Genomic DNA, 20,623 nt, shown 5'->3' on the forward strand with positions numbered 1-20,623 from the left:
CCATGCCCCTCTCAACTTTACCCCAGTCCTAAAGAAGAATAGAGGTTCAGCCAAGAAGTTAAGAAGCAAAGGTGGGTTAGGCTAAATGGAAGGGAGGTTAGGGAGTAAGATGTTGCTCAGCAAGCAACCCAAGTGAGAGTGAGAGAAAAATGGCGAGAGTGTTATCTAATGTTTTCGTTTCTTGTTCAGCAAGACTGTGAGCGAAGTAGACATCACCATTGTTTTCCTTTTACAGCCTGTAATCTAGTTCTTCTCACCAAAACATTCTAGCTAGCTTCTAACTAGCACAATCCACCCCTGTCTATTTCACTCAGAGTACTGCTGAGATCTGGTCTAATCTAAACCAATATTTACACTAATGAATATTACAAGTTCAGTTCACACTTCATTCTGGCTATCTCAGGTGTAGGTGATTCAAAAGCTCAGAACAGTTTGTCTCCTCACAGATGAGATGAGAACAGGGACTCCCAGGTGTCATTGGGTTTGTGCTCACGTACTGTAGGTTCTCTCATAGATTCTTTCATTGTTGGACGCCGATGGTACCTAAAACAGAAAACTCCTAACAGCTTGTATTATACACTCTGAATTTAGACTCTCTCAGCTAAGGTTAGATTTCTCTGTGGAATACACTGGACTTCACCATTCTCCTGAATTACCCAGTAGGTGTGACCAGGACCTTCAGCAGACACCACCCCTCAGACAGGTTTCGCTTTGCCCGAAGGAGAAAATACCTAACAGTTTTCCCTAACAGATTCTTTTCACGTACAACAGGAACTTTATCACCACCTGCTGTTTGGACCAAATCTGATTGTGCAGGTCCTGCTCTGTTTACTGAACCTCTACTATTTACCAACCAGGTAGCTTGTGCTAAATGTTTGTCCCAGTTTTACAGAGTTCCACCCCCCATGGCTTTTAGGGTGGTTTTCAGCAAACCATTGTAGCGCTCAATCTTCCCTGAAGCTGGTGCATAGTAGGGTATGTGATAGATCCATTCAATACCGTCCTCTTTGGCCCAGTTCTTCACAAGATTGTTCTTGAAATGAGTGCCATTGTCTGACTCGATTCTCTCTGGAGTTCCATGTCTCCACATGATCTGTCTCTCCAAGCCAAGAATGGTGTTACGTGCAGTAGCATGTGGAACTGGATAGGTTTCCAGCCATCCGGTGCTGGCCTCTACCATCGTTAGCACATACTGCTTGCCAGAACGAGATTGAGGTAAAGAGATGTAGTCAATCTGCCAGGCTTCACCATACTTGTACTTTGACCATCTCTCACCATACCATAAGGGCTTGATTCACTTAGCCTGCTTAATAGCAGCACAAATGTCACAGTCATAGATGACTTGGGTGATAGCGTCCATGGATAAGTCAATTGACCTATCACGTGCCCATCGGTATGTTGCATCTCTGCCTTGATATCCAGATGAGTCATGGGCCCACCGAGCTAAGAACAGTTCACTTTGGTGTTTCCAATCAAGGTCAAGATCAGATTTGTATCAATTTGAGACATCTTAGCAGCTTGGTCTGCCTGCTGGTTGTGTTGGTGTTCTTCAGTGGCTCTGCTCTCGGGCATGTGTGCGTCTACGTGCCGTACCTTCACTGGGATTCTCTCCAGTTGTGCATCAATGTCCTGCCATAGATCAGCACACCAAATAGGCTTTCCTTTCCTCTGCCAGCCATGCTTCTTCCAGTCCTTTAGCCAACCCCATAGAGCATTGGCTACCATCCATGAGTTGGTGTAGAGGTAAAGGATAGGCCAATTTTCACGTTCAGCCACATCAAGACCAAGTTGGACAGCTTTTACATCAGTGAACTGATTGGATTCTCCTTCTCCATCTCTTGCTTCGGTGACTCTCCTGGTAGGACTCCAGACTGCTGACTTCCATCTTCTCTTGTTCCCAACAAGACGAGAGGAACCATCTGTGAACAGAGCATAGTTCTTTTCCTGATCAGACAGATCACCATATGAAGGAGCTTCTTCAGCATGGGTTATTTTCTCCTCTGGAGGTTTGGTACAGTCTGTGCCTTCTGGCCAGTTGGTGATCACTTCCACCAGACCAGGTCGATCAAGATTCCCCATTCGTGCTCATTGGGTTATCAAAGCCATCCATTTAGACCGGGTTGCATCTGTGGTGTGATGCGGTGATGAACCTCTGCCTTTAAACATCCAATTTAGAACTGGCAATCTAGGAGCTAACAGCAATTGTGACTCAGTTCTAATCACTTCAGAAGCTGCTTTCACTCCTTGGTATGCTGCTAGTATCTCTTTCTCTGTTGGGGTGTAATTTGCCTCTGAACCTCTGTAGCTACGACCCCAGAAGCCAAGTGGATGACCACGTGTCTCATTTGGAGCTCTCTGCCAAAGGCTTCAAGTTGGACCATTGTCACTGGCAGCCATGTACAGAATGTTCTTAATGTCTGGACCAGATCGCACAGGTCCCAGGCCCACTGCATGGACTATCTCTCACTTGATTTGATCAAAGGCTGCTTGTTGTTCAAGTCCCCACTCAAAATTGTTTCTCTTACGAGTCACATCGTGCAGAGGTTTGGCAATCTGACTGAAACCAGGAATGTGTAGTCTCCAAAATCCCACAGCACCCAAGAAAGATAGAGTGTCCTTCTTATTGGTGGGGACTGCCATGCTGGAGACTTTGTTGATCACATCCTGAGGCATGTGACGGCGACCATCCTGCCACCGCACTCCCAGAAACTGAACTTCTCTGGCAGGTCCTTTGACCTTGTCTCTCTTAATAGGAAAACCTGCTTGCAACAGAATGTCAATGATTTTGTTCTTTCTCGAAGACTTCCTCTGCAGTTTGGCCCCACACAATAATGTCGTCGATGAACTGTGTGTGCTCTGGAGCTTTACCTTTCTCCAGTGCATTGTGGATGACTGAGTGACAGATGGTTGAGCTGTGTTTCCACCCCTGAGGCAAAAGGTTGAAGTTGTACTGGATTTTTCTCCGAGTGAATGCAAACTGAGGCCTGCACTCCTTTGCTATGGGAATAGAGAAGAAAGCATTAGCAATGTCTATGGTAGCATACCATTTAGCCTCCTTCGATTCCAGCTCGTTCTGGAGTTCCAGCATGTCTGGCACAGCTGCGCTCATGGGTGGAGTCACCTCATTGAGGGCACGAAAATCAACTGTCAGCCTCCAGTCTCTGCACAGGCTTACGCACAGGACAGATGGGACTGTTGAAAGGTGAATGAACTTTCTCGTTGACAGCATGACTCTCCAGTTGATGAATCAGCTGATGAAAGGGCAACAAAGAGACACGGTTAGTTCTCTACTGCCTGTGGTGAACAGTTTGAATAGCAATTGGCACTTCCAGATCCTCTATGTCATGATGTCCCACAACTGCAGATTCATCTGAAAGTTCAGGTCTAATGGACAATTTCAATTTACCATTGTCAATCTCTACAGATGCTATTCCAAAAGCCCATTTGTGACCCTTAGGATCTTTGAAACAACCTTGTTTCAAAAAGTCAATTCCCAGAGTGCAAGGCGCATCAGGACCAGTTACAATAGTATGTTTCTTCCACTCTTTACCAGTTAAACTTATCTCAGCCTGTAACTTAGTTAACTCCTGAGATTCACCGGTGATTCCCAAAATAGATACGGACTCTGTCCCTTTGCAGTTTGATGGCAATAAAGTACACTGAGCACCTGTGTCAACTAAAGCCTTGTATTTCCAAACTTTTGAACTGCCAGGCCACCTAATGAATACATTCCAATAGATTTGGTTCTCTCCACTATCCCTTTCCTCCTCCTGGCTGGAGGCAGGGCACCCCTAATGCTGAACATGGCATGTGGGGTGTACACAATGATTGGTGCTGTTGTGAGAGAAACTGCAATTGTTGGAATAATTGCAGTTGCTCTGGGGAGCTGAAGAAGTGACAGCTACTTTTCTAGCATTGCCACCTCTGTTTCTGCCACTCTGCAGTTCCCTGATTCTCTTTGAAAGAGCTGAAGTAGGTTGACCATCCCACTTGTTCATGTTCTCACCATATTGGTCACTCAGAATTATCCACAGTGACGCATGTGATTGCTGATGTCCAGGTGGAATTTGTCTCCTCCTGGGCTGGAATTGCCTTGTAGGAGGTGGGAATCTGTTCCTGATGGCAGAAACATGCACCCATTCAGATGATGCCAGAATGGCATCCTTTACCCGATTCGAAATTGAGGTTTTAAGATCCTCCTTCAGTTCTTTAATGCTATCTTTAATGCCATTGTTAATGCTATCTTTAATGCCATCTTTTAGCTCTGTGCCTATAGTTTTTATGGCACAGATGATGGCAGAATGTGACAAGCTGTCCTCTGTCTGCCTGAGCTGGTCAGTGGATTCACCAACAGTGAAAGACCTTCCATTATCACTCCTTGATAGAAACTCGCTGGCCAAGATGTTAGCATAGGATGAAGGAGCAAGCTTAATAAGCTTCTTCATGAGACCTGTTCCAAGAGGAATGTCATCAGGCTCATGTGTGCCATGATCTCCATAAAGCACTTCCTTCACAGCAAACTCCTTCAGAAGCTTAATTCCCTGCTCAATGGTGTTCCACTTCTTGGCAGCCCATGGCAGATCATCTCAGGAAGGATATCTCATAGCCTCTGCCAACAGAAGGTGCGTCCACAAGCTAACCTTGCCAAGAGGACTTGCTAGGTATTTGTCCACTCCACTCTCTTTGGTGAGTGGTCCTAGCTGCTTGGCAGACTTGTCTCCTACCTGCAGGGCATTGGCACCAATGCTACAGCATCTCACTAGCCGGCTTAGGATTGGCTCTCCTGATTCCCTTGAGTATTCCTTCCTAACTTCCCTGACCTCTCTGAGTGGATTGTTTGAGTCCTGGATGTCATCCTTCTCCTCTTCCTCTTGTTGATCTGGATGGCCCTGGCCTAGAAACAGAACTTTCCTAAGAGCATTCTTAAACTCATTGGAACCATCCTCTTTCTTGGCAGCCAACCTCAGAGCGTTTCTCTCATTTGAGTACTGGGATCTGAGCATGTTCGTCAAGTCCCGAAGACTATATGTCTCCTCTTCCTCCACTTGATTACCAGAGGTCCCCTCTCTTGCATCCTCTTTGTCAAATGTTGTGTCTTAGCTTTTGCCTTAGCAGGTGTCAAAATAGCCTTAGCTGCAACAGGCTTTGACGAGTCTGCTCTATGGTTTGAATCACTGGGGGTGTGGCCTGAGACCTGTGAGTTCAGATCTGCCTTAGAGATAGAGGGGTTCTTGTCATCTGCTGGCTGGGGATTCGAACTGGCTGGGGATTCGAATTGGCTGAGTTGGTGTTATTAGTAGAGGGAACATTCTGGCTTTGAGTAGTCACCTGTGTTCCTGGGAACCCTGCCAATCCTGCCGTGTTATCATTCCCACTAGGAACATTGGCAGCTTTACCAGAATCTGGAGAGGGAGGTGTAGTAGCTGTCCCAGAATCTTGGGAAGGAGGTGGTGTTCCTTGCTGTGCCCTTGAGTTATCTTTGGTTTGGTTTCCACTGGTACATTGTTTATGCAACACTGTCCCTTTCTCTTTCTTTTTAGCTTTCACAGGCATTGCATTTGAATTTTTCACACAGAATGTTTAAAGTATTATAAAATCAAAAATTATAAGACCTTGGATCACACACACCAGAAATGCCACAGTCTGACATGAATAAAATTCTGAACAAGGGTCTGGCATCTCAATTCTGGGTAAGATAACCCTCATCAATGCAGTAGATAAAGCAGTAGAAGTACTTTGATTGCCTGTAATATTATTGGTAAATACCCTGTAATATTACTAGTAAAATTTTCAGTGACATTAAAACCAGCATACCCAAGAATGAGATCGCCCCAGGACCAGAAAATGGCTGTGAGTTTAGCTTTCACCTTCTTAAAAGCTACATTAAGAAAGCAATAAACAATGTGGGCTTTGATCCAATTATACACAAGAAAACAGAAAACAGGCCACACAATAACCCCCACTAAGTAAAATAGCTGCTTCATTAGCTTCATTCTGATTCCCAGAGTTAATTAACAATCACTCAAAATGAATTTGCCGCACGTTGGGTGCCAAATAAAGATATGTGATGGTTTGGGTGTTCCCCGCCTCCCCACACTTTAGAAATCACCCAGACTAGACTCAGACAGCTCTGGAAATATGAATGAAGCTATTTATTTACAGCTAGCACAATACACAAGCAGATATTTACAGTATATACAGTTATATACAGAAATATACAAGGTAAAAGGTAATACTGAAACACAACAGCCCTCCCAGAAACCTGAGTCCCCAGGAGGGGCTCTCAACCACCCCTCACCTTCCCCCTGCCCCTCTCAACCTTACCCCAGTCCTAAGGAAGAATAGAGGTTCGGACAGAGGTTAAGAAGCAAAGGTGGGTTAGGCTAAATGGAAAGTGAGGTTAGGGAGTAAGATGTTGCTCAGCCAGCAGCCCAAGCGAGAGTGAAAGATGGCAAGAGTGTTATCTAATGTTTTCATTTCTTGTTCAGCAAGACTGTAAGCGAAGTGGACATCACCATTGTTTTCCTTTTACAGCCTGTAATCTAGTTCTTCTCACCAAAACATTCTAGCTAGCTTCAAACTAGCACACCACCCAAGCCTCTCTGCAGAGCCTCCCTACCTTGGTGCATATCAACAGTGCCACCTCACTTGGTGTCATCTGTGTGATGGTTTGGGGGTTACCCCGCCCCCCCACACTTTTGAATTTGCCCCAGCTAACTCAGACGGACCCTGGGAATATAGATGAAGCAATTTATTTACAGCTAGCAGAATTTACAAGCAGCTATTTACAATATATACAGTTATATACAATTATATACAGAAATATACAATGGATAAACAATACAAAAAGCACAACTCCCCTCCCAGAAACCTGAGTCCCCAGGAGGGGCTCTCAAACCACCCCAACACCTCCCCCCGGCCCCTCTCAACCTTACCCCAGTTCTCAGGAAGAATAGAGGTGCAGCCAAGAGGTTAGGGAGCAAGGTTAGTAGGAGCAGGGTTAATGAGATGTGACCAGGTCTAAGGCAAAAGCAAGAGTGAGAAACAAAAATGGAGAATGTTTTCTTCTTCTTCCCAGAGTTCTCAGCGTGACTGTGAGAGAAGTAGACACAATTGTTTTTCATTTCACTGCCCGTTATCTAGTTCTGTTACCAAAACATTCCAGCTTGCTTCAAACTAGCGCAATCCACCCCTTGTCTACTTCGCTCAGAGTATCGCTGAGAATTATCCAATCTAATCTAAACCAATATTTACACTAAAACAATATATACAAGTTCAGTTCACACTTCAATCAGATGTAGGTGATTCAAAAGCTCAGAACAGGGACTCTCAGATGATGTTGGGTTCGTGCTCACGTACTGTAGATTCTATTGTAGGTTCTCTCAGTGTTGGGCGCCGATGTTACCTAGAACAGAAAACTCCTAACAACTTATGCTACACACTCTGAATTTAAGCTCTCTCAGCTAAAGTTAAATTTCTCTGTGGAATACACTGGATTTCACCATTCTCCTGCATTACCCAGTATGTATGACCAGGACCTTCAGCAGAAACCACCCCTCGGACAGGTTTCCCTTCGCCCGAAGGAGAAAATACCCAAACAGTTTTCCCTAACAGATTCTTCTCACGTACAACAGGAACTTTATCACCGTCTACTGTTTGGACCAAATCTGATTGTGCAGGTCCTGCTCTGTTTACTGAACCTCTACTATTTACCAACCAAGTAGCTTGTGCTAAATGTTTGTCCCAGTTTTTCAGAGTTCCACCCCCCATGGCTTTGAGGGTGGTTTTCAGCAAACTGTTGTAGCGCTCAATCTTCCCTGAAGCTGGTGCATAGTAAGGTATGTGGTAGATCCATTCAATACCATGCTCTTTGGCCCAGTTTTTCACTAGATTGTTCTTGAAATGAGTACCATTGTCTGACTCGATTCTCTCTGGAGTTCCATGTCTCCACAAGATCTGTCTCTCCAAACTAACAATGGTGTTACGTGCAGCTGCATGTGGAACTGGATAGGTTTCCAACCATCCAGTGCTGGCTTCTACCATCGTTAGCACATACTGCTTGCCAGAACGAGATCGAGGTAAAGTGATGTAGTCAATCTGCCAGGCTTCACCATACCTGTACTTTGACCATCTCTCACCATACCATAAGGGCTTGATTCGCTTAGCCTGCTTAATAGCAGCACAAATGTCACAGTCATAGATGACTTGGGTGATAGCGTCCATGGACAAGTCAATTGACCTATCACGAGCCCATCGGTATGTTCCATCTCTGCCTTGATGTCCAGATGAGTCATGGGCCCACCGAGCTAAGAACAGTTCACCTCGGTGTTTCCAATCAAGGTCAATGTCAAGTTCAGAGTTGGTATCAGCTTGAGCAATCTTAGCAGCTTGATCTGCCTTCTGATTATGTTGATGTTCCTCAGTTGAACTACTCTTAGGCATGTGTGCATCTACGTGCCGCACCTTCACTGGAGTTCTCTCCAGTCGTGCATCAATGTCCTGCCATAGATCAGCACACCAAATAGGCTTTCCTTTCCTCTGCCAACCATTCTTCTTCCAGTCTTTTAGCCAACCCCATAGAGCATTGGCTACCATCCACGAGTCGGTGTAGAGGTAAAGGATAGGCCAATTCTCACGTTCAGCCACATCAAGAGCAAGTTGAACAGCTTTTACCTCAGCGAACTGACTGGATTCTCCTTCTCCATCTTTCGTTTCGGTAACTCTCCTGGTTGGACTCCAAACTGCTGACTTCCATCTTCGCTTGTTCCCAACAAGACGACAGGAACCGTCTGTGAACAAAGCATAGTTCTTTTCCTGATCAGAGAGATCACCATAGGGAGGAGCTTCCTCAGCACGAGTTATTTTCTCCTCTGGAGGTTTGGAACAGTCTGTGCCTTCCGGCCAGTTGGTGATCACCTCCACTAGACCAGGTCGGTCAAGATTACCCATTCGTGCTCGTTGGGTTATCAAAGCCATCCATTTAGACCAGGTTGCATCTGTGGCATGATGTGGTGATGAACCTTTGCCTTTGAACATCCAGTTAAGAACTGGCAGTCTAGGAGCTAAAAGCAATTGTGACTCAGTTCCAATCACTTCAGAAGCTGCTTTCACTCCCTCATAGGCTGCTAGAATCTCTTTCTCAGTTGCAGTGTAATTTGTCTCTGAACCTCTGTAACAACGTCCCCAGAAACCAAGTGGACGACCACGTGTCTCATTTGGAGCTCTCTGCCAAAGACTCCAAGTTGGACCATTGTCACTGGCAGCCGTGTACAGAATGTTTTTAATGTCCGGACCAGATCTCACAGGTCCTAAGCCCACTGCATGGACTACTTCTCGCTTGATCTGATCAAAGGCTGCTTGTTGTTCAGGTCCCCACTCAAAATTGTTTCTCTTACGAGTCACATCATGCAGAGGTTTGACAATCTGACTGAAACCAGGAATGTGTAGTCTCCAAAATCCCACCACACCAAGAAAAGAAAGTGTGTCCTTCTTACTGGTGGGAACTGCCATGGTAGAGACTTTGTTGATCACATCCTGAGGAATGTAACGGCGACCATCCTGCCACCGCACTCCCAGAAACTGAATTTCTCTGGAGGTCCTTTGACCTTGTCTCTCTTAATGGCAAAACCTGCTTGCAACAGAATGTCAATGATTTTGTTACCTTTCTCGAAGACTTCCTCAGCAGTTTGGCCCCACACAATGATGTCGTCGATATACTGGATGTGCTCTGGAGCTTTACCTTTCTCCAGTGCATTGTGGATGACTGAGTGACAGATGGTTGAGCTGTGTTTCCACCCCTGAGGCAAATGATTGAACTGGTACTGGATTCCTCTCCAGGTGAATGCAAACTGAGGCCTGCACTCCTTTGCTATGGGAATAGAGAAGAAAGCATTAGCAATGTCTATGGTTGCATACCATTTAGCCTCCTTCGATTCCAGCTCGTACTGGAGTTCCAGCATGTCCGGCACAGCTGCACTCATGGGTGGCGTCACCTCGTTGAGGGCACGAAAGTCAACTGTCAGTCTCCAGTCGCCCGTAGGTTTGCGCACAGGCCAGATGGGACTGTTGAAAGGTGAGTGAGCTTTCTCGATGACAGCCTGACTCTCCAATTGACGAATCAGCTGATGAATGGGCAACAAAGAGTCACGGTTAGTTCTGTACTGCCTATGATGAACAGTTTGAGTTGCAATTGGCACTTCCAGGTCCTCTATGTCATGATGTCCCACAACTGCAGATTCATCTGAAAGTTCAGGTCTAACAGACAATTTCAATTTATCATCCTCAATCTCTACAGATGCTATTCCAAAAGCCCATTTATGACCCTTAGGATCTTTGAAACAACCTTGTCTCAAAAAGTCAATTCCCAAAATGCAAGGCGCATCAAGACCAGTTACAATAGTATGTGTCTTCCACTCTTTACCAGTTAAACTGATCTCAGCCTGTATCTTAGTTAACTCTTGAGATCCACCAGTGATTCCAAAAATAGATATGGACTCTGTCCCTTTGCAATTAGATGGCAATAAAGTACACTGAGCACCTGTGTCAACTAAAGCCCTGTATTTCCGAACTCTTGAACTGCCAGGCCACCTAATGAATACATTCCAATAGATTCGGTTCTCTCCACTATCCCTTTCCTCCTCCTGGCTGGAGGCAGGGCACCCCTAATGCTGAACATGGCATGTAGGGTGTACACAATGATTGGTGGTGTTGTGAGAGGAACTGCAACTGTTGGAACAATTGCAGTTGCTCTCGGGAGCTGAACAAGTGACAGCTACTTTTCTGGCATTATTGCCTCTGTTTCTGCCACTCTGCAGATCCCTGACCCTCTTTGAAAGAGCTGAAGTAGGTTTACCATCCCATTTGTTCATGTTCTCCCCGTATGTGTCACGCAGAAGTATCCACAGTGACGCACGTGATTGCTGCTGTCTGGGTGGAATTTGTCTCCTCCTAGGCTGGAATTGCCTTGCAGGAGGTGGGCGTCTGTTCCTGACTGCAGAAACATGCACCCATTCAGATGATGCAGGAATGGTATCTTTTACCAGATTGGAAATTGAGGTTGTAAGATCCTCCTTCAGTTCTTTCATGCTCTCCTTAATGCCATCTCTAATACCATCTTTAAGCTCTGTAGTCATAGTCTTTATGGCACAGATTATACCAGAATGTGACAAGCTATCCTCAATCTGCCTGAGCTGGTCAGTGAATTCACCAACAGTGAAAGATCTTCCATTGTCACTCCTTGCTAGAAACTTACTGGCCAAGATGTTAGCATAGGATGAAGGAGCAAGCTTAATAAGCTTCTTCATGAGACCTGTTCCCAAAGGAATATCGTCAGGCTCATGAGTGCCATGATCTCCATAAAGCACTTCCTTCACAGCAAACTCCTTCAGAAGCTTAATTCCCTGCTCAACAGTGTTCCACTTCTTGGCAGCCCATGGCAAATCATCTCGGGAAGGATATCTCATAGCCACAGCCAACAAAAGGCGTGTCCACAAGCTAACCCTACCAAGAGGACTTGCTAGGTGTTTGTCCACTCCACTCTCCTTGGTGAGTGGTCCCAGCTGCTTGGCAGACTTGTCTCCTACCTGCAGAGCATTAGCACCAATGCCACGGCATCTCACTAGCCAGCTTAGGATTGGCTCACCTGATTCCCTTGTGTATTCCTTCCTAACTTCCCTGACCTCTCTGAGTGGATCCTTGGAGCCTTGGATGTCATCTTCCTCCTCTTCTTCCTGTTGTTCTGGTGGTGCCGGGCCTAACACAATTTTCCTCATAGCATTCCTAAACTCATTGGAACCATCCTCTCTCTTGGCAGCTAACCTCACAGCACTCCTCTCACTTGAGTATTGTTGTCTCAGCACATCTACAAGGTCTCGTAGACTAACTGCCTCCTCATCCTCCTCTTGCTGCTGATCACCAGAGGTCCCATCTCTTACATCCTCCTGCGAACCACTCTTTGTCTTAGCTTTTGCCTTAGCAGGTGCCAGAAGGGCCTGAGCAGCAACAGACTTGGATGTGTCTGCTGGAGCATTTGAATCTTTAGGAGTCTGACTTGGAGCTTGTGAGTTCAGATCTGCCTTGCTTTTAACAGGAGGATTTTGGTTCTGGTCTGCTGGCTGGGGGTTTGAATTAGCTGAGCTGGTGTCATTAGGATTTGGACTGACTGGGCTAGCGTTACCAGCACTAGTAGTATTATTAACATTAGTGGGATTATTTGCCTGTCCTGCTGGGATGCCTGCCAACCCTGATGTGTTTTGATTGTTGCTAGGAACATTCTGATTTTGGGTACCTGCCTGTCCTCCTGAGGCTCCTGCTAAACTCTGTGGCTTGTTTTGGTTATCCTTATCATTGTTTACGTTAGCGGCGGGAACACTGGCTGTGTTCCCAGCACTTGGAGAAGGAGGGGCAGAGGCTGGCAAGGGGGAAGCCGATGACTGTGTTCCCTTGTTTTGCTGTGAAAGAGACTGCTTCTGAGACACAGAATTTTTCCTAGCTCTTACAGAACCTGGTTTTGAATTTTTCACCAATAATGCCAAAATTAATATGAATATTAAAATCATGAGGCAAATATTAAAAATTGTGAGAAGAAAAACAGTTTTACAAGAGCATGTGCCTATACAAACAGTTGGAATTCCTGTCTTAGGCTGAATAACTCTCATTAGAGCCATATTTAAAGCAGAATTTCCATTGATTGTCACATTATTGACCAGAGCTCCTGTAATGTCCTTGGTAATATTTTCAGAGATATTAAAACCAGCATAACCAAGAATAAAATCACCCCAGCTCCAGAACATATCTGAAACCTTAGCTTTAGCCTTATTATAAGCCAGATCAATGAAATAAGCAACAATTTGACCTTTTAACCAGCTAAATACCAAGAAAACAAAACCAGACCAGAGCAATGCACCAACCAAATACAATAGCTGCTTGATTAGCTTCATCTTAATTCCCAGAGCTAATTTCCACTCACTGAAATCTCTAGCCCCACGTTGGGCGCCAATAAAAAATGTGATGGTTTGGGGGTTACCCCGCCCCCCCACACTTTTGAATTTGCCCCAGCTAACTCAGACGGACCCTGGGAATATAGATGAAGCAATTTATTTACAGCTAGCAGAATTTACAAGCAGCTATTTACAATATATACAGTTATATACAATTATATACAGAAATATACAATGGATAAACAATACAAAAAGCACAACTCCCCTCCCAGAAACCTGAGTCCCCAGGAGGGGCTCTCAAACCACCCCAACACCTCCCCCCGGCCCCTCTCAACCTTACCCCAGTTCTCAGGAAGAATAGAGGTGCAGCCAAGAGGTTAGGGAGCAAGGTTAGTAGGAGCAGGGTTAATGAGATGTGACCAGGTCTAAGGCAAAAGCAAGAGTGAGAAACAAAAATGGAGAATGTTTTCTTCTTCTTCCCAGAGTTCTCAGCGTAACTGTGAGAGAAGTAGACACAATTGTTTTTCATTTCACTGCCCGTTATCTAGTTCTGTTACCAAAACATTCCAGCTTGCTTCAAACTAGCACAATCTGCAAACTCACTGCTGACACACTCTGTGTCTTCATCAAGATGTTAAATAGAAGTGGTCCCTGCAGGGGGTGGAGCGCTATGCATAAATGAAGCAATTTATTTACAGCTAGCAGAATTTACAAGCAGCTATTTACAATATATACAGTTATATACAATTATATACAGAAATATACAATGGATAAACAATACAAAAAGCACAACTCCCCTCCCAGAAACCTGAGTCCCCAGGAGGGGCTCTCAAACCACCCCAACACCTCCCCCCCGGCCCCTCTCAACCTTACCCCAGTTCTCAGGAAGAATAGAGGTGCAGCCAAGAGGTTAGGGAGCAAGGTTAGTAGGAGCAGGGTTAATGAGATGTGACCAGGTCTAAGGCAAAAGCAAGAGTGAGAAACAAAAATGGAGAATGTTTTCTTCTTCTTCCCAGAGTTCTCAGCGTGACTGTGAGAGAAGTAGACACAATTGTTTTTCATTTCACTGCCCGTTATCTAGTTCTGTTACCAAAACATTCCAGCTTGCTTCAAACTAGCGCAATCCACCCCTTGTCTACTTCGCTCAGAGTATCGCTGAGAATTATCCAATCTAATCTAAACCAATATTTACACTAAAACAATATATACAAGTTCAGTTCACACTTCAATCAGATGTAGGTGATTCAAAAGCTCAGAACAGGGACTCTCAGATGATGTTGGGTTCGTGCTCACGTACTGTAGATTCTATTGTAGGTTCTCTCAGTGTTGGGCGCCGATGTTACCTAGAACAGAAAACTCCTAACAACTTATGCTACACACTCTGAATTTAAGCTCTCTCAGCTAAAGTTAAATTTCTCTGTGGAATACACTGGATTTCACCATTCTCCTGCATTACCCAGTATGTATGACCAGGACCTTCAGCAGAAACCACCCCTCGGACAGGTTTCCCTTCGCCCGAAGGAGAAAATACCCAAACAGTTTTCCCTAACAGATTCTTCTCACGTACAACAGGAACTTTATCACCGTCTACTGTTTGGACCAAATCTGATTGTGCAGGTCCTGCTCTGTTTACTGAACCTCTACTATTTACCAACCAAGTAGCTTGTGCTAAATGTTTGTCCCAGTTTTTCAGAGTTCCACCCCCCATGGCTTTGAGGGTGGTTTTCAGCAAACTGTTGTAGCGCTCAATCTTCCCTGAAGCTGGTGCATAGTAAGGTATGTGGTAGATCCATTCAATACCATGCTCTTTGGCCCAGTTTTTCACTAGATTGTTCTTGAAATGAGTACCATTGTCTGACTCGATTCTCTCTGGAGTTCCATGTCTCCACAAGATCTGTCTCTCCAAACTAACAATGGTGTTACGTGCAGCTGCATGTGGAACTGGATAGGTTTCCAACCATCCAGTGCTGGCTTCTACCATCGTTAGCACATACTGCTTGCCAGAACGAGATCGAGGTAAAGTGATGTAGTCAATCTGCCAGGCTTCACCATACCTGTACTTTGACCATCTCTCACCATACCATAAGGGCTTGATTCGCTTAGCCTGCTTAATAGCAGCACAAATGTCACAGTCATAGATGACTTGGGTGATAGCGTCCATGGACAAGTCAATTGACCTATCACGAGCCCATCGGTATGTTCCATCTCTGCCTTGATGTCCAGATGAGTCATGGGCCCACCGAGCTAAGAACAGTTCACCTCGGTGTTTCCAATCAAGGTCAATGTCAAGTTCAGAGTTGGTATCAGCTTGAGCAATCTTAGCAGCTTGATCTGCCTTCTGATTATGTTGATGTTCCTCAGTTGAACTACTCTTAGGCATGTGTGCATCTACGTGCCGCACCTTCACTGGAGTTCTCTCCAGTCGTGCATCAATGTCCTGCCATAGATCAGCACACCAAATAGGCTTTCCTTTCCTCTGCCAACCATTCTTCTTCCAGTCTTTTAGCCAACCCCATAGAGCATTGGCTACCATCCACGAGTCGGTGTAGAGGTAAAGGATAGGCCAATTCTCACGTTCAGCCACATCAAGAGCAAGTTGAACAGCTTTTACCTCAGCGAACTGACTGGATTCTCCTTCTCCATCTTTCGTTTCGGTAACTCTCCTGGTTGGACTCCAAACTGCTGACTTCCATCTTCGCTTGTTCCCAACAAGACGACAGGAACCGTCTGTGAACAAAGCATAGTTCTTTTCCTGATCAGAGAGATCACCATAGGGAGGAGCTTCCTCAGCACGAGTTATTTTCTCCTCTGGAGGTTTGGAACAGTCTGTGCCTTCCGGCCAGTTGGTGATCACCTCCACTAGACCAGGTCGGTCAAGATTACCCATTCGTGCTCGTTGGGTTATCAAAGCCATCCATTTAGACCAGGTTGCATCTGTGGCATGATGTGGTGATGAACCTTTGCCTTTGAACATCCAGTTAAGAACTGGCAGTCTAGGAGCTAAAAGCAATTGTGACTCAGTTCCAATCACTTCAGAAGCTGCTTTCACTCCCTCATAGGCTGCTAGAATCTCTTTCTCAGTTGCAGTGTAATTTGTCTCTGAACCTCTGTAACAACGTCCCCAGAAACCAAGTGGACGACCACGTGTCTCATTTGGAGCTCTCTGCCAAAGACTCCAAGTTGGACCATTGTCACTGGCAGCCGTGTACAGAATGTTTTTAATGTCCGGACCAGATCTCACAGGTCCTAAGCCCACTGCATGGACTACTTCTCGCTTGATCTGATCAAAGGCTGCTTGTTGTTCAGGTCCCCACTCAAAATTGTTTCTCTTACGAGTCACATCATGCAGAGGTTTGACAATCTGACTGAAACCAGGAATGTGTAGTCTCCAAAATCCCACCACACCAAGAAAAGAAAGTGTGTCCTTCTTACTGGTGGGAACTGCCATGGTAGAGACTTTGTTGATCACATCCTGAGGAATGTAACGGCGACCATCCTGCCACCGCACTCCCAGAAACTGAATTTCTCTGGAGGTCCTTTGACCTTGTCTCTCTTAATGGCAAAACCTGCTTGCAACAGAATGTCAATGATTTTGTTACCTTTCTCGAAGACTTCCTCAGCAGTTTGGCCCCACACAATGATGTCGTCGATATACTGGATGTGCTCTGGAGCTTTACCTTTCTCCAGTGCATTGTGGATGACTGAGTGACAGATGGTTGAGCTGTGTTTCCACCCCTGAGGCAAATGATTGAACTGGTACTGGATTCCTCTCCAGGTGAATGCAAACTGAGGCCTGCACTCCTTTGCTATGGGAATAGAGAAGAAAGCATTAGCAATGTCTATGGTTGCATACCATTTAGCCTCCTTCGATTCCAGCTCGTACTGGAGTTCCAGCATGTCCGGCACAGCTGCACTCATGGGTGGCGTCACCTCGTTGAGGGCACGAAAGTCAACTGTCAGTCTCCAGTCGCCCGTAGGTTTGCGCACAGGCCAGATGGGACTGTTGAAAGGTGAGTGAGCTTTCTCGATGACAGCCTGACTCTCCAATTGACGAATCAGCTGATGAATGGGCAACAAAGAGTCACGGTTAGTTCTGTACTGCCTATGATGAACAGTTTGAGTTGCAATTGGCACTTCCAGGTCCTCTATGTCATGATGTCCCACAACTGCAGATTCATCTGAAAGTTCAGGTCTAACAGACAATTTCAATTTATCATCCTCAATCTCTACAGATGCTATTCCAAAAGCCCATTTATGACCCTTAGGATCTTTGAAACAACCTTGTCTCAAAAAGTCAATTCCCAAAATGCAAGGCGCATCAAGACCAGTTACAATAGTATGTGTCTTCCACTCTTTACCAGTTAAACTGATCTCAGCCTGTATCTTAGTTAACTCTTGAGATCCACCAGTGATTCCAAAAATAGATATGGACTCTGTCCCTTTACAATTAGATGGCAATAAAGTACACTGAGCACCTGTGTCAACTAAAGCCCTGTATTTCCGAACTCTTGAACTGCCAGGCCACCTAATGAATACATTCCAATAGATTCGGTTCTCTCCACTATCCCTTTCCTCCTCCTGGCTGGAGGCAGGGCACCCCTAATGCTGAACATGGCATGTAGGGTGTACACAATGATTGGTGGTGTTGTGAGAGGAACTGCAACTGTTGGAACAATTGCAGTTGCTCTCGGGAGCTGAACAAGTGACAGCTACTTTTCTGGCATTATTGCCTCTGTTTCTGCCACTCTGCAGATCCCTGACCCTCTTTGAAAGAGCTGAAGTAGGTTTACCATCCCATTTGTTCATGTTCTCCCCGTATGTGTCACGCAGAAGTATCCACAGTGACGCACGTGATTGCTGCTGTCTGGGTGGAATTTGTCTCCTCCTAGGCTGGAATTGCCTTGCAGGAGGTGGGCGTCTGTTCCTGACTGCAGAAACATGCACCCATTCAGATGATGCAGGAATGGTATCTTTTACCAGATTGGAAATTGAGGTTGTAAGATCCTCCTTCAGTTCTTTCATGCTCTCCTTAATGCCATCTCTAATACCATCTTTAAGCTCTGTAGTCATAGTCTTTATGGCACAGATTATACCAGAATGTGACAAGCTATCCTCAATCTGCCTGAGCTGGTCAGTGAATTCACCAACAGTGAAAGATCTTCCATTGTCACTCCTTGCTAGAAACTTACTGGCCAAGATGTTAGCATAGGATGAAGGAGCAAGCTTAATAAGCTTCTTCATGAGACCTGTTCCCAAAGGAATATCGTCAGGCTCATGAGTGCCATGATCTCCATAAAGCACTTCCTTCACAGCAAACTCCTTCAGAAGCTTAATTCCCTGCTCAACAGTGTTCCACTTCTTGGCAGCCCATGGCAAATCATCTCGGGAAGGATATCTCATAGCCACAGCCAACAAAAGGCGTGTCCACAAGCTAACCCTACCAAGAGGACTTGCTAGGTGTTTGTCCACTCCACTCTCCTTGGTGAGTGGTCCCAGCTGCTTGGCAGACTTGTCTCCTACCTGCAGAGCATTAGCACCAATGCCACGGCATCTCACTAGCCAGCTTAGGATTGGCTCACCTGATTCCCTTGTGTATTCCTTCCTAACTTCCCTGACCTCTCTGAGTGGATCCTTGGAGCCTTGGATGTCATCTTCCTCCTCTTCTTCCTGTTGTTCTGGTGGTGCCGGGCCTAACACAATTTTCCTCATAGCATTCCTAAACTCATTGGAACCATCCTCTCTCTTGGCAGCTAACCTCACAGCACTCCTCTCACTTGAGTATTGTTGTCTCAGCACATCTACAAGGTCTCGTAGACTAACTGCCTCCTCATCCTCCTCTTGCTGCTGATCACCAGAGGTCCCATCTCTTACATCCTCCTGCGAACCACTCTTTGTCTTAGCTTTTGCCTTAGCAGGTGCCAGAAGGGCCTGAGCAGCAACAGACTTGGATGTGTCTGCTGGAGCATTTGAATCTTTAGGAGTCTGACTTGGAGCTTGTGAGTTCAGATCTGCCTTGCTTTTAACAGGAGGATTTTGGTTCTGGTCTGCTGGCTGGGGGTTTGAATTAGCTGAGCTGGTGTCATTAGGATTTGGACTGACTGGGCTAGCGTTACCAGCACTAGTAGTATTATTAACATTAGTGGGATTATTTGCCTGTCCTGCTGGGATGCCTGCCAACCCTGATGTGTTTTGATTGTTGCTAGGAACATTCTGATTTTGGGTACCTGCCTGTCCTCCTGAGGCTCCTGCTAAACTCTGTGGCTTGTTTTGGTTATCCTTATCATTGTTTACGTTAGCGGCGGGAACACTGGCTGTGTTCCCAGCACTTGGAGAAGGAGGGGCAGAGGCTGGCAAGGGGGAAGCCGATGACTGTGTTCCCTTGTTTTGCTGTGAAAGAGACTGCTTCTGAGACACAGAATTTTTCCTAGCTCTTACAGAACCTGGTTTTGAATTTTTCACCAATAATGCCAAAATTAATATGAATATTAAAATCATGAGGCAAATATTAAAAATTGTGAGAAGAAAAACAGTTTTACAAGAGCATGTGCCTATACAAACAGTTGGAATTCCTGTCTTAGGCTGAATAACTCTCATTAGAGCCATATTTAAAGCAGAATTTCCATTGATTGTCACATTATTGACCAGAGCTCCTGTAATGTCCTTGGTAATATTTTCAGAGATATTAAAACCAGCATAACCAAGAATAAAATCACCCCAGCTCCAGAACATATCTGAAACCTTAGCTTTAGCCTTATTATAAGCCAGATCAATGAAATAAGCAACAATTTGACCTTTTAACCAGCTAAATACCAAGAAAACAAAACCAGACCAGAGCAATGCACCAACCAAATACAATAGCTGCTTGATTAGCTTCATCTTAATTCCCAGAGCTAATTTCCACTCACTGAAATCTCTAGCCCCACGTTGGGCGCCAATAAAAAATGTGATGGTTTGGGGGTTACCCCGCCCCCCCACACTTTTGAATTTGCCCCAGCTAACTCAGACGGACCCTGGGAATATAGATGAAGCAATTTATTTACAGCTAGCAGAATTTACAAGCAGCTATTTACAATATATACAGTTATATACAATTATATACAGAAATATACAATGGATAAACAATACAAAAAGCACAACTCCCCTCCCAGAAACCTGAGTCCCCAGGAGGGGCTCTCAAACCACCCCAACACCTCCCCCCGGCCCCTCTCAACCTTACCCCAGTTCTCAGGAAGAATAGAGGTGCAGCCAAGAGGTTAGGGAGCAAGGTTAGTAGGAGCAGGGTTAATGAGATGTGACCAGGTCTAAGGCAAAAGCAAGAGTGAGAAACAAAAATGGAGAATGTTTTCTTCTTCTTCCCAGAGTTCTCAGCGTGACTGTGAGAGAAGTAGACACAATTGTTTTTCATTTCACTGCCCGTTATCTAGTTCTGTTACCAAAACATTCCAGCTTGCTTCAAACTAGCACAATCTGCAAACTCACTGCTGACACACTCTGTGTCTTCATCAAGATGTTAAATAGAAGTGGTCCCTGCAGGGGGTGGAGCGCTATGCATAAATGACTCTTTGTTCACCAATATGGTTACATGGTCAAATCCACTTTATTTCCGTGATACAGTGACTTATATACATTCTAGCAAGAGGCGTGCTCCACCAAGATGGGTTACAATCAGAGGGTACAGGGTTACT

The 20,623-nt window shown here is 45.3% G+C and overlaps 1 protein-coding gene across 6 annotated transcripts in view; it reads left to right on the forward strand.

Annotated features, from left to right (window-relative positions):
- RNLS (renalase, FAD dependent amine oxidase) overlaps positions 1-20,623 on the forward strand; it is a 154,961-nt gene that overhangs the window by 60,064 nt on the left and 74,274 nt on the right. The window lies entirely within an intron of this gene.

The sequence above is a fragment of the Pogoniulus pusillus genome, chromosome 6 (genome assembly GCF_015220805.1).
Source record: "Pogoniulus pusillus isolate bPogPus1 chromosome 6, bPogPus1.pri, whole genome shotgun sequence".
Lineage (NCBI taxonomy): Eukaryota > Metazoa > Chordata > Aves > Piciformes > Lybiidae > Pogoniulus > Pogoniulus pusillus.